The sequence below is a fragment of the Rhineura floridana genome, chromosome 1, assembly GCF_030035675.1.
Source record: "Rhineura floridana isolate rRhiFlo1 chromosome 1, rRhiFlo1.hap2, whole genome shotgun sequence".
NCBI classification, from domain to species: domain Eukaryota; kingdom Metazoa; phylum Chordata; class Lepidosauria; order Squamata; family Rhineuridae; genus Rhineura; species Rhineura floridana.
In genome coordinates, this window is record NC_084480.1 from 23,568,838 (window position 1) to 23,583,419 (window position 14,582).

At 42.0% G+C, this 14,582-nt stretch overlaps 1 protein-coding gene across 7 annotated transcripts in view; it reads right to left on the bottom strand.

Moving 5' to 3' along the window:
* PDZD2 (PDZ domain containing 2) overlaps window positions 1–14,582 on the bottom strand; it is a 355,202-nt gene that overhangs the window by 125,310 nt on the left and 215,310 nt on the right. The window contains exon 1 of one of the 7 annotated variants that reach the window (XM_061615804.1): window positions 1,614–1,656. The exons of the other annotated variants lie outside the window; for them this stretch is intronic. The gene's annotated coding sequence lies outside the window, so the exon portion shown is untranslated. Of the gene's footprint in view, window positions 1–1,613; window positions 1,657–14,582 lie in introns of those variants that run through there. 7 annotated transcript variants of the gene reach the window in all.

Sequence of the window (14,582 nt, forward strand, 5' to 3'; positions counted from 1 at the left end):
AATGAGGCTCCAAACCATTCCATTACCGTCCATTATCGAGTGGTAGCACCTACCCTTTGGAATTCCCTCCCCTTAAATATTAGTCAGGCACCATCTCTGTTGTCTTTGGGGCACCTACGGAAGACCTTCCTCTTTCAACAAGATCTGTGAAGATCTTTAGTCCAGTCTGCATCTGTATTGGGCTATTTTAACTCTTTGTATACATGGAATTGTTTTAAAATGTTTGTGGTCTTTTTATATATGGAATTGTTTTTCATTATTCTTAACACTTTTCTTGTTTTATGGTTGCAACAGTTTTGGTTCTTTTATAACTGTATATTTTATTCTAGTAACCTGTCCCAAGACCTTATGGTAAAGGGCAGGTAAGATAAATCTATCTACTTACTTATTTCAAATATTTCTATCCTGTTCTTCTACCCTACAATGGGGCACTCAGGACAGCTCACAATGCAATCATACACAGAAAATAAAAACACAATAAAACATAAAAATACATAAAAAATACATAAAATACAGTTAACAATTCTAGGGGAGGGTTAATTGTTATAACTGAAATGCCTCCTGCCCAGTTTTAATATTGTTGCTGCAGATGTGTTGTTTTTATATTGTATTACTGTATTTTATCAATTGTATTTTAAGAATTTTGTAAGTCGCCTAGAGTGGCCATCGGCCAGATAGGCGACGAAGAAATTAAATTTATTATTATTATTATTATTATTATTATTATTATTATTATTATTATTATTATTATTATTATTATTATATTAAAAAGGGACTTTTTTTGTTTCACAAGGGGGGGAAATAAAATCAGGCTCAGACTCAGCCTTCAGTCCCTCCCAAAGACTCTCTGGAACAAGATCGTACACAGAAGTCTCTGGAACACCATCAGGAAGGGAGCAGAGTGGGCTTCTTGGGGTAGGGTATTCCAACCAGTGGGGGCCACCCACAGCTGAAAAGGCCTCTCCCGTGTGCCTGTCAGCCAGTCTAACATCTTTCATTCCAGGCACACAGAGGGGACCAGAGCCAGAGGACCTTAAATCATGGGCAGGTACATATGGGTGCAAGTGGTCCCTCAAGTACACTGGTTCAAGGCTGTTTAGGGTTTTAAAGGTCAAAACCAACACTTTGAACTGAGCCAGGAAACAAAGTGGGATCCAGTAGACTTAGCAGAGCGCAGGGTTGATAAATAAGTAAATGTCTAATAAACAAATCAAACGTTTTGTTGCAGGGCCCCACTTGTCCTTGGCTATAAGCCAGTATGGAACCTCCACATGTTCAGAGGATGTATGCCTCAAATACCAGTGACTGGGGAGCAACAATGACAGAAAGCTTTTTTAAAAAAATGTTTTAAAAGATGTTTTGTTTTAATGTATTTTAAAGGGCCAGCTAAAGATCACCCCACAGGGAGTGGCTCAGGGGTTACGTGCCCTGCCACCTGGGCAGCCGTGGGCAAGCTGCATAGTCCCAAGGAGCCTAGTTGCCCCCCAGCTGGCATGTGTGGACAAGGAAGGGGCTGGCTTGTGCAGCTGTGGCAAGCTGAGCAGGCCCTAGCCAGCTGCGGAGGACTAGCCTCAGAGGGAGGCAATGGTAAACCCCCTCTGAATACTGCTTACCATGAACACCCTATTCATAGGGTAGCCATAAGTCAGGATCGACTTGAAGGCAGTCCATTTCCATTTCCAAAGTCTGTTGTTATGATGTTTTAAATTGTTTTTAGTGCTTTCGTTTGCCGCCCTGGGCTCCTGCTGGGAGGAAGGGCGGGAAAGAAAGAAAGAAAGAAAGAAAGAAAGAAAGAAAGAAAGAAAGAAAGAAAGAAAGAAAGAAAGAAAGAAAGAAAGAAAGAAAGAAAGAAAGAAAGAAAGAAAGAAAGAAAGAAAGAAAGCTGTTACTATCAGGCCTCACTGTGGAGTTCCCGGAGGCATCTAGTTGGCCACTGTGAGAAAGAGAAAACTAGACTACTAGGTTTGATCCTTCTTATGTTACTAATTTATATTTTCTTTGAATCCATCCTCCTTCCTTGATCTCTAGTCTTCTAACCTACTTCAGGAGCTACTCTGGGACTAATCTTGTCCATGTAGCATCATGCTTCATATATGAACGTAAGGACATTAGAAGAGCCTGCTGGACCAGGCCAATGGCCATCTAGTCCAGCATCCTGTTCTCACAATGGCCAACCAGTTGAACATAGGAAACCCGCAAGCAGGACCCGAGTGCAAACAGCACTCTCCCCTCCTGAAGTTTCCAGCAACCAGTATTTGGAAGCATACCGCCTCCGCCTATGGAGGCAGAACATAGCCATCATGGCTACTAGCCACTGATAGCCTTTTCCTCCATGCATTTGTCTAATCCTCTTTTAAAGCCATCCAAATTAGCTCCCATCACTGCCTCGTGTGGGAACAAATTCCATAGTTTCACTATGAGCTGTGTGAAAAAGCAGTTTCTTTTGTCTGTCCTGAATCTTCCAGTATTCAGCTTCATTGGATGTCTAGTGTTTTGAGTGAAGGAGAAAAACCTCTATAAACACTCTCCATATGCATAATTTTATACACTTCTATATCACCTTACTTGCCTTTTCTCTGAACTAAAAAGCCCCAAATGCTGCAACCTTTCCTAATAGGGGAGTATGGAATTGTATGATCCTACTGAGATCCTGTACTACATCTCATTTTGTTCTTGCAGACACAGACTTGAATGGACAGGAGTAAAATCAACATAGCTTCATGCATTTCAGTTGTGGTTTGGAGATACTCAAGGGTATCCATCCAAACCCATTATTCATCCCTCCTTGAAAGGGAAGATCATGCACTCTCTGATTTGTGATACCTGTTCAAGTTTGCTGTTATCCTTCACTGCTGGATTGCCATCTTTGTGTGTGCGTGTGGCCCTGCTCCTAAGCCAATAAAAGTAGCCTGACATGCAGAATTTAAGCAAATGACTCTTCTATTTCCATGTCCAGAAAAACTTCACCCACCCCATTTCTCATTTGTGTGTTGCATTTGTATCCTGCCCATCCAAGCAGCTCTGGCTGGCATATATTAGGTTAATTCATTTTTACCTTCAAGTGGGTTAGGTTTGAAAGAGAGCAGGTGGTGCATGATCATCCAGCAACCATCATGGCTAAGGAGGAAAACAATCCCAAACTCTTCCCTATCCGCATGACTCTTTATGTAACGTGCTTGCAAAGGCACACGAATAGGGCCATGGAAAATTTGGCAACTGTATTCGCTGGCACCTTGACAGTCCAGCTCGCTCCTATTACCTCTTCTCTGTAGTCATCCTTTAAGGAAGGAGTGGGAAGATTCCAAGTTTGCAGGATCTACTTTGCTTTTCACAAACTGGAGCCAAGTGCAAAACAGTGGCTTAAAAAGACGGGCCTATATACACTTAGAGTTAAGGAGGGCACCTCTGAGCGCATCTTGGTACAGGAATTTAGGTTCAGTACTAGAATGAGCCCACAGTCCTTCACACAAAAATCCATTCATGGTTTTCTGTCAAACTTCCTTCATTTTAGCAGCCTAATTTAAGGGGGAAAGTACTTGATGTTGTTAAACAATTAGGAGTCAGAAATCCTTGGCGATCTACTGTAAATTACACACACTTCTACCAATCTACCTTCTGCCTACCCCTTCCTTAATGAGGCTGTCAACAGCAGAGATCACCAACTCACCGTGACATCATCAGTAATGGCCCTTGTGTTGAGCTTGAACAAAGCACATGGATATATTAAGCGCCCTTTGACTGCAACAAGAGTCATGCCCTGAGCTCATTCTCCATTGCACTGTTTGTTAATAAGCGCATTATATCTGTCATATTCCAGGTAGGGCTGGATAATTGGCCTGGATGGTATTCTGCTTACACCATGTCCACCCATACATGACTCCAGACAACATCAGAAGCCACAAATATATGAAACTATGCAGAGTCTACATTCAGCAGACTCAAGACTTTGGGGAGATGTTACCATAGTCGAGGATCTGCCACCAAGTCCATTTCTGCATCATGGTATCCTAGGAGAGCTATATAAGCCATCCAGTTCATGATGCAACATGAAGCAACTGGCCCAGAATAGTGTGGAGTTCTTGACAGCCATGTATGGAGCTGTCTGTAAGCATAGATCAAATGTGATATTCATATTCTGCATTTACCGAGATATACTCTAGGGAGGGAGAGTAAGACCCTGATCACAGTTCCAAAACCAGCACTGCCTCTCCTGTTGAAGTTGTCCTTATATACATCCATTGTTATCCCTTATCTGCTGTTACTTTCATTGTCAGTAGGGTGGTCAAACAAGCAATTTTTTGGGGGTGTTTAACATACCCATCTTTCCCCTTTGGATAGTTTGCAAAGGAATGAGAAAGGGTGGGGGGTGTCATAGTGACATATCCATCCCATTGTAGTACAGTTAATGTTGCACGAAGAAATAGAAAAATAAAATGGCAGGCATGTAGTTAATTCTGAAGATTCCCTTCACTCCACTTGTGTCATAGAACTGGTGCTTCAGTCCCATGCACACTTAACTATGTTATGTTATGGTTTATTTCTATGTCGCCATTTGGCCAAAAAGGCCCCCAAGGCGGCTTACACACAAATAGGAAAATGCAAATACAAAATACAAATAAAAACAGTACAATTTACAAAAATTCAAGCCAACAAAATCCTAGCATTTATAAAAAGCAACAACAGCTAAAAACCAAAAGCACTCAGCTTCCTGATAGAGGACAGTCCCCAGAAAAATGTCACTAGAACCAGGGGTGAGGGGGCAAGTTAGGGATGTCAATTTCGGTCCTCTCCATTTCTCATTTTTCCAATCTTAAATTCAGTTCTCCACATTTCTGCAGCAATTAGTGATTTTTTAAAAAAAGAATCCTCATGAAAATTCTCCAGCGCTTTAGTGCCAATTTCTCCTAACAAACACATTTTTGTACGGGTTTTTGACTATATAATGCATTTTTGCATGTTATTTTCACTTAGGTATTCATTTTTATGTACACTTTCCCGTAATGTGTGCATTTTGAAAAAGTTGGTTGGTGAACTGCATCGCAAAACTCAAATAAGTGCAAATTTTGACTGCAGGCTGTGCTTCGGTGCTCATATTGTTTCGGAAAGTGTGAATTTGATAAATTTGGTTTGAAATGTAGACTGAATCTAAATTCTTGCCCATCCCTAGCTTGGATACATGAAAGGGGAGGGAGCACCCTCTTGCCCTTTGCCTCAGGCAGGAGAACATGATGGGTTGCCCTGAACCTATTTGCTGCACAACACGAAATAATTGTAATTTTGAACTAATTAAATGGGTCTCTATACAAGCTAAGCACGCCAAAGGCACAAATCCTTTCACTTTGAAAAAGAAGACGAAAGAACAAAAACTAGAAGGCGATTCACTTTACGTGGTCTGATAACATCCCAGCAGCTGCAGCCAGCATGGCCAACCGTCAGGGATGATGGGAGACTGGTTGCTCCGATGTCAGTGGGGGAGTGAATCTGTTCTGTGATTTAGTATGAACTTTCAAGATACTGCCCAAGGGGCTGAAACCACTGTGGACAGCTCCTTGAAAGTTCAGAACAAAACCTGGAGTGGATTCACTCTTCCACTGACATCAGAACCACCAGTCTCCGCTGGCCATGGGTTTCCCACCCCTGCCCGAGAGGCAGCAGCAATAGCCGCACTTTTAGCCAAACACAATGAGGACAGGCACGAGAGGTATCTTTCCTGGCAGTTGGGTGGGTGAGATTAGAAGAAAGCAGCTTCTGTCTCCAAAGGTGCCTTGTGGGTGACAAATCTGCTGTAATTTCTCCTTCCCATTCTTCCCTCTGATACAGCACAGTGGTTACACCATATCCCTGAATCTGCAACAACCAAATAGCTCAGAGTTCCACAGCACCTCCAAGGCTAGCAACCATGTTGCGCCATAAGCTTTCATGGAGTACATTTTATCACAACGTGCACAAGGGAGTGGGCTCTAATCCATTGAAGTTTAGGCTACAATAAAACTGTTAAGCCTCAAAAGTACCACAGAACTCTTTTGTTGTTTTTGCTGCAATAGACTCAAACAGCTGCCCCTCCGGAACCAAACACTCGTGGTTGCTCAACAGGCTCCCATTACCCACCATCCAAATTCTTTTCAACCTCAGAGAAGAGTAACGGAGAACAGAAGGCACAGACTTGCTCTGTCATGTTATATTGACCTCAGTATACACAACCTGAGGTTTCGCAAATGACTCCTCCAAAAACGTAGAACTCTAGAAGAATTTTGGCTACTGGCAACAGTGTCAATGTTCTACTTCTGAACACTAGTTGCTGGGAATCACAAGTGGGGAGCTGTTGCACTCGTCTCCTGCTCGTGGGCCTCCTATTGGGGCATCGGGTTGGACACTGAGAGAACAGGATGTCGGCCAAATGCGCATGGGCATGGTCCAACAGGGCTCTTCTGATGTTCTTATGTTTGCAGATGATGAATCAAACGGTTCTGGGAACCGTGGCTGACAGTCAGCCCACAGTGACACAGACTGAGCGGATTGGTTGAGAGCTGCTGAGCTGTGGGCACTCAAGAGCAATTGCTGTGAGGGCTGGTCGGCAGTGATATAACAGCCTCAGCAAATGGAAGCAGCATTCAAAGTCACCACAGGCTGGCTGAACGGAAAAAGGTTAATCATAGAATCGTAGAGTTGGAAGGGGCTTACAAGGCCATCAAGTCCAACCCCCTGCTCAATGCAGGAATCCAAATCAAAGCATTCCTGACAGATGGCTGTCCAGCTGCCTCTTGAATGCCTCCAGTGTTGAAGAGCCCGCTACCTCTAGGTTTTCACAGGATGAGACGTTAATTCAAGCACTGCGGCCATTCTGAAGTGGGAAGGTTAGAGTGTGTGTCTTCACGATCCTGGCTATAGTACAAATTGTCAGCAGTCCGTATAAATCCTGAAACATCTAGTACTGCCTTGAAAAGGCCCTGATAAAGAAAAAAATACTGTAGACTGAAAAGTACCGGGCAAAATACTAAAAACTGATACTTTTCCTCCCAGAATGTTTGCACAGGTTTAGAATCATAGAATAGTAGAGTTGGAAGGGGCCTATAAGGCCATCAAGTCCAACCCCCTGTTTAAATTTGCCCTGAGGTGCAATAGTGATATGAAGGTGCCTATCTTATCTCTTCTAACTCTGATCAAAAGACAGAAGCAATGCAAGGATAAGCAATGAATAAATAGGAGGAACATCTCCCTATTAAGCTTCACTCTATCTCATTTCTCCCACACAGACTGAGCGCTAATTGATGCTTGTCACTGGCTGTAAATCAGCATGCCTGCTTCACTGGAACCCCTTTGGGATTTCTAAATTGGAGCCAAAGGATGTTTACTTATAATGACATTTTGGCAGTTAATTCAGTCTGTCAGTTTCTGTTTCATAGGGTTTGCAAGAACGCAGCAAGCAGGCAACACCTGTTTCCAAAGATAATACACACACGCTCTGAAAGACAAATCAGTAGCTAATACTTTAGCCTCTACAATAATTATTCTTAATGAATGAATCATAGTACAGCGCAGCACACAAACACCATTCCTGTTTAGCCCTGCAGACAGATGCCTTCCTCCAACATCTATAAAGAAGGGTATTAACGCTGGTTTCCAAAACAGAAACCCTAATCAGCCTTTATTTAAGAGCACTGGGTCTCTCGCCAACCACTCCTGAGATCATATCCAGACAAACAGTTCAATTCAGATATGCTACCGAATTTTTCATTAATTCGCTTATTTGCTATTGTTGCAGACTGAATCTGTACGTAGCGATTTTCCACATCTATTTTTGGAAACAGCTTTTTTAAAAAAAAATGCTTCTAAAATATTGATATTAATATTGATATTTTTACTGATGTTTCCTTCTGTTTGTTGACATTTCCTTTAATTTATCATTTCCTTTAAAAATGCTATTTTGTTTTTTAAAAAATCAAGATTAATATCAATATTTTTTCCAAGGGGGAAGAGAAAATGGATCGATATAAGCAGCAGTAGTGGCAAAGAATAAACTCGGATCGATACCAGCCTGTTAGCTCGACGGATTGCTTTTGAATCAGCACTGGCCATGGAACCCATCCCTCATGCATGGTGCCACAGTATTTTCCTCTTGCAGGGTAGCCCTGCGAGTCCCAACCAAAGATAATAGTCCAGTTCCTGTGTAATGGATGAAGGAGGAAACAGCCTTATTGCAACCTTGGGGAAGGGGAAAGGATAGCTTCAGAGCGTATCGACAGTTATTAGCCACAATAACTAAAAAGATTCCTTCATCTCCAAAGGTAGCATACAGGGCTGGCGCCAGAGGGCGGAGAGGTCATGCCCTGGCCAAGGGCCCCTATGGCCCAGAGGGGCCCCTGGAGGGCTCCTCCTTGTGTGGGAGGGTAGCGCTCCCACTCTGTGGCAGTGTCGACTCCCAACCCTGCCACAGGTCGCAGAGAGAGCGCTCCCAGCTCCCCATACAGACCACATGGGCCTGCAATGCCCATCTGCATGCCCATCTACCTCTCCCATTGCCGTGAAGGCTGTGCACGTTGTGCGCGTACACCTGCCATCAACCAAGAAGGCAGTGGAGGCTTCTCTAAGGGGCTGATGCCCCTACTGCCACCTTGGTTGATGGCAGGCATGTGCACTCATGTGGCATTACATACATGAGTGCCATCAACCAAGATGGTGGCAGGAGCATCAGCCCCTTAGGGAAGACCCCACTGCGATATTGGTTGATGGCAGCCATGTGCACACAGTGCACAGGGCATTGTCATGAAGCGATGGAGAGGTAGGTGGAGTGTGTTCATAGGGTTCTCATGATAAGAGGTATTCAGAGGTGGTTTACCATTGCCTTCCTCTGAGTTTGGATGCATCTTAGTCTGGTGTCTCAGTTTTGACCATTCCACCTTGGGTGACCCTGCTAGGAGTCTAGCCTCTTGGTCTAGACTCTTGACAGCATTGCTGTCAGCTTCATTGACACTCTCAAACCCTCTCACAGCATTAAGGTGTACATCCTAGAGGAGGTGAAAGGGGATAAAACTAAAAGTCTAGTTTGGTGTTTCCATCAGCCAGCCGATTGCCTCTAGAAAGCTTACAGGTCAGAAGGCACTCACCGAGCTACTGGGGAAGAACAAAGGACAAGTACGAGTAGCACTGTGACTAATTATGCCACTGGGTCAAAGCTGAAAGGAAGCCCAGAGGCTGATGCGCACAGATGCGAAAGGAGAGTCTGGAGTTGTACGACGCACACAATAGGAACATGGAATGTGAGAAGCATGAACTAGGGAAATTTAGAAATTGTCAAGCAAGAAATGGAACACATCAACATTACAATACTTGGCGTGAGCAAACTAAAATAGACGGGAATGGGACATTTTCAATCAGGCAACTACAAAATATTTTACGCAGGAAATGAGAAATTAAGAAGAAATGGGGTTGCTTTAATAGTGAGAAGTGATGTAGCAAAAGCAATTAGGAGCTACAACGCAAAGTCTGAGCGAGTGATATCAATGAGATTTAATGGGAAACCTATTAACATAACCATCATCCAAGTCTATGCTACAATGGCAAACATAAATGAAGAGGAATTGGAGAGATTTTATGCAGAAGTACAGGAAGAAATTGATCACACACCAAAACAAGATGTTCTGTTAGCCATGGGGGACTGGAATGCAAAAGTACGGAATAGAGAAGAACTAGAAAATGTGGGGAAATGGGGCTCAGGAGATAGAAATGAAGCAGGAGAGAGACTTAATGAATTCTGTGAAGTCAATAATTTGTTTCTTGAGCAACCGAAAAGATGACTGTACACGTGGACATCACCAAATGGTCAATACAGGAAACAAATTGATTATATAATGGAAAAGTTCCCTACTTTCTGCAAAAACAAGACCAGGAGCACGCTGCAGCACAGATCATGAACTGGTCGAAAATCAGAGTAAAGCTAAAGAAGAACACAGCAATCATAATGCCAAAATACAATTTAAATAACATCCCAGAAGAATATAAAGATCAAATAAGGAATAGATTTGAGGCTTTAAACTTAGTTGATAGAGAACCAGAAAAACTATGGATTAAAGTCAGCAACATTATCAGGGAAAAATGCAAAAAGACAATGCCTCTAGTTAAAAAGAGAGAAAGACGTCAATGGATGACTGAAGAAACTCTTAAAATGGTTAAAGAGAGAAGGAAAGCAAAAGCAAATGGAGATAGAAACACGGTCAGAACCCTAAATGCAATAATACAGCGACCAGTATGTAGGGACAAAGAGAGGTATTACAATAGTTATTGTAAAGAAATAGAGGACAACAAAAAAGATAGAACAAGAGCCCTATTCCAAAAGATTAGAGAAATGAAAGGGAAATTTAAACCAAGAGTAGGGATGTTGAATAATCAACAGGGGAACATACTGACTGACCAAGATGAAATAAAAGGAAGATGGAAGCAATACACTGAAGAACTCTATAAAAGAGATGCAAGGATGACAGATTAATTCACGGAGGAACCGTATGATGAAGAATAAGAAGTTTTAGAATGTGAGGTGAAAGCTGCTCTTAAAATACTTGGAAGAAACAAAGCACCAGGAAGAGATGGCATACCAATAGAGTTGCTACAAGTCATTGAGACTGAATCTGTCCACATTTTGACAAAAAATTGGTCAACAAATATGGAAAAGAAAACAATGGCCCACAGACTGGATGTGTTCAATATACATCCCAATTCCAAAGAAAGGGGATCCCAGGGAATGCAGTAATTATCGAACTATTGCCTTAATATCCCATGCAAGTAAAGTAATGCTCAGGATTCTACAACAAGGGCTCTTACCATATATGGAACAAGAAATGCCAGATGGCCAGCTGGATTTAGAAAAGGAAGAGGTACAAGAGATCATATTGCCAACATACATTGGATAATGGAACAGACCAAAGAATTTCAGAAGAAAATCACCCTGTGCTTTATAGATTACAGAAAAGCCTTTGATTGTGTAGATCATGAAAAACTATGGAATGCTTTAAAAGAAATGGGGGTGCCACAGCATCTGATTGTCCTGATGCACAACCTAAACAAGAGGCTACTGTAAGGACATAATATGGAGAAACCGATTGCTTCCCAATTGGAAAGGATGTGAGACAGGGGTGTATTTTATCACCCTATTTGTTTAATCTATATGCAGAACATGTCATACGGAAAGTGGGCATGGAGCAAGATGAAGGAGGTGTGAAAAATGGAGGGAGAAATATCAATAATTTAAGATATGCAGATGATACCATACTACTAGCAGAAACCAGTAATGATTTGAAATGAATGCTGATGAAAGTTAAAGAGGAAAGCACAAAAGCAGGACTACAGCTAAACGTCAAGAAGACTAAAGTAATGACAACAGAAGATTTATGTAACTTTAAAGTTGACAATGAGGACATTGAACTTGTCAAGGATTATCAATACCTTAGTACAGTCATTAACCAAAATGGAGACAATAGTCAAGAAATCAGAAGAAGGCCAGGACTGGGGAGGGCAGCTATAAGAGAACTAGAAAAGATGCATCACTGAAAGTCAGAATCATTCAGACCATGGTACTCCCAATCTGTATGTATGAATGTGAAAGTTGGACAGTGAAAAAAGAGGATAAGAGAAAGATCAACTCATTTGAAATGTGATGTTGGAGAACAGCTTTGCACATGCTATGGACCGCGAAAAAGACAAATAATTGGGTGTTAGAACAAATTAAACCAGAACTATCACTAGAAGCTAAAATGATGAAACTGAGGTTATCATACTTTGGACACATCATGAGACGACACAATTCACTAGAAAAGACAATAATGCTGGGGAAAAACAGAAGGGAGTAGAAAAAGAGGAAGGCCAAACAAGAGATGTATTGATTCCTTAAAGGAAGCCACAGACCTGGATTTACAAGATCTGAACAGGGTTGTTCATGACAGATGCTACTGGAGGTCGCTGGTTCATAGGGTCACCATAAGTCAAAATTGACTTGAAGGCACATAACAACAACAACCTCTTTCTCCTCTATGATTATACACAGCTATTGGATTTTATGGCAATAAGTGGATAACGAGTAGTTTGAACAACCAAGGAGATTAGGGTAGATCTACAGGTGGTCCTAACAGCAATGTCTTCTGTCACTGGGGTATACTTTTTTTTTTTATCCTTATACTGTATGTTCAAATCTGCTCCTTTTTTTCTACACAAAAGTGGAAGACTACTAATCTTTTCCCCTAAATATAAGTGGATTGTGTTTCATTATAACAGTGATTTCCTGATTTCTATGGCAATTTCTCCTTGTGCAAATATTTACATATCCTGTTCTTTGGCTATCAATCAAGGATTTTCTTAATGAAAACTGCCCAAGCAAAATGAGAGTGGCTTTTATGGCATGGGCATTTGCTCTTAAGAAGGAAACCACCATCTTATTTCAACTACTTGGAAGGGCAGCAAACAACCAGCAGAAACATATTCTGTGCCTTTTAATTTTTTGTGTGGATTTGATCAGGCTCCTTATCCCATTATTGGTCCCACAGAGCAATTCAAGCCTGGGTTTCCTTCCACTTCCTCTAGTTTTGTAAACAGTGTTTCTGTGGGTTGGTTTTTTTAAAAAAACAAAACAAAACCTTCCAGAGCTGTTGCATTCACATGGAGCGAGAGTGAGTCAGTTGTTTAGCTATTTGAATAGCATGCCAGCATTTCCTCTGGATCAATGGAGCTTCACAGGAGAAGATGAGAAAAGCCAATGAATGAACTGCCTTCAATTCTGACTTGCTGAGCCATGTCTTGATATGGGTTGGGGCAAGCTCTGCACAGAATAATCCAACACATTAACACTTGTTCCCATGTATCACCACTAGGGATGGAAAGATCTGTCTGTTTCGGTTCTCTCAGTTCCTCATTTTTCCAATGTTAAATTCAGTTCTCTACATTTCCACAGCGACCTGTGATTTTTTTTAAAAAAAATCCTCATGAAAATTCTCCACCATTCTAATGTGAATTTCTCCAAATAAACACATTTTTGTAGGCAGTTTTGACACAGGTACACATTTTTCCAAGCCATTTCTCATCATTTCATGCCTTTATGCATGTTATTGTCACTCATGTATCCATTATTATGAACACTTTCCCTTAATGTATGCATTTTTGTAAATGTTGTTTAGTTGGCAAACTGCATCCCAAAATTCTAATAAATGCGAATTTCAGAGGATGGCTATGTTTCGGTTCTCATATTGTTTTGGAAATTGCAAATATGATAAATTCTGCTTGAAATGCGAACTGAATCGAAATTCTCACCCATCCCTGATCACAACCCACCTTCCCCCCATCCCTGTCCTAAACAGTTGTGGAGTGGCAAATTCAGAAGTGCAGGCTACTTTCATGATAGTCTTACCATGCCCCCTCACAGCCATGCCCCCATGTTTCCCCGTCTCTTCTGCAATTACAAAATGACAGAACCTGAATAAAGCTGCTGTGTGCACTGGCTTCCCCCTGCTCTCGCTCTCGCTCTCGCTCTCTCTGGAGGCTAAATGCTGTAAGAAACATTTTGATTTTAAGAATTCTGAAATGAAGCCAAGTGTGCAACTAGGATTTGGGACACCAAGGTACTTTGCTATGAAGCTCACTTCTCATTTACCCTAGGAGTCAATCAGCATGAAAGGGGAGATGTGTTAGCTACTGAGAAGAGTCTTCTCAGTGACTGACTTACTTCCTTTCACTCTGATTGGCTCCAATCAGCATGAAAGGACTAGAAAGTACATTGTTAGCCAAGTGAGAAGAGTCTTCTCAGTGGCTAACATGCTCCTTTTTCACACTGATTGGCATTCATTACCCACCCTTCATCCAAAGGTCCCAAGGTGGGTTACCATAATTCTAAAATACAATATGAAAAAGAATTTAAAACAATCTAAACCCCCAAAATAGGGTAGGTCTTAAAAATATACGCCTCAGGTGTCAAAGGCTAGGGTAAACAGGTATGTCTTCAGCATTCGCCTAAAGCAGTGAAGTTTCCAGATGCGCCTCGGTGGGAAGGGAGTTTGACAACTTAGGAGCCACCACAGGGAATGCCCTGTACCAGGCCGCCACCACCCCAAGCTTTTGAGGTGACGGAACTACCAAAAGAGCCCAAAAGGACCAGGTGCGAAGGCTTCTTCTGATACTGTTACATGCCCTGACAATGGCAGTTCCGCTTAGAAGACCCCCCCATCACGATAACCAGTCACTATACCCAAAGGATTAAATACACATAGAGAGAAATGTGCATTTTGTTTTGTAAGCTGAGCTTTGAGTCACATCTCTTCATATCAAATGCTTGTCCCAGTGACAACAACCCAGGTTCCCAGGCAGCAGCAGCTGCTTCAGACTGCCAGGTTTTCTAAATTTCGCCTTCATCTCTGTTTTTTCATCAGCTCCCTAAAGCGATCAGATAGCCGACACCAATGAGTCAGAGTTCTTAAATTTAAACGCTCTGGGTCTACATCTATAATCTGGACATAACATATTGACATGCAGCTTCAATCCTGCCTTCAAGGCCTTGACACCAACGCAATCTAGGTCTCAGCAACAGCAGCACAGAAGGGCTCTTGTGC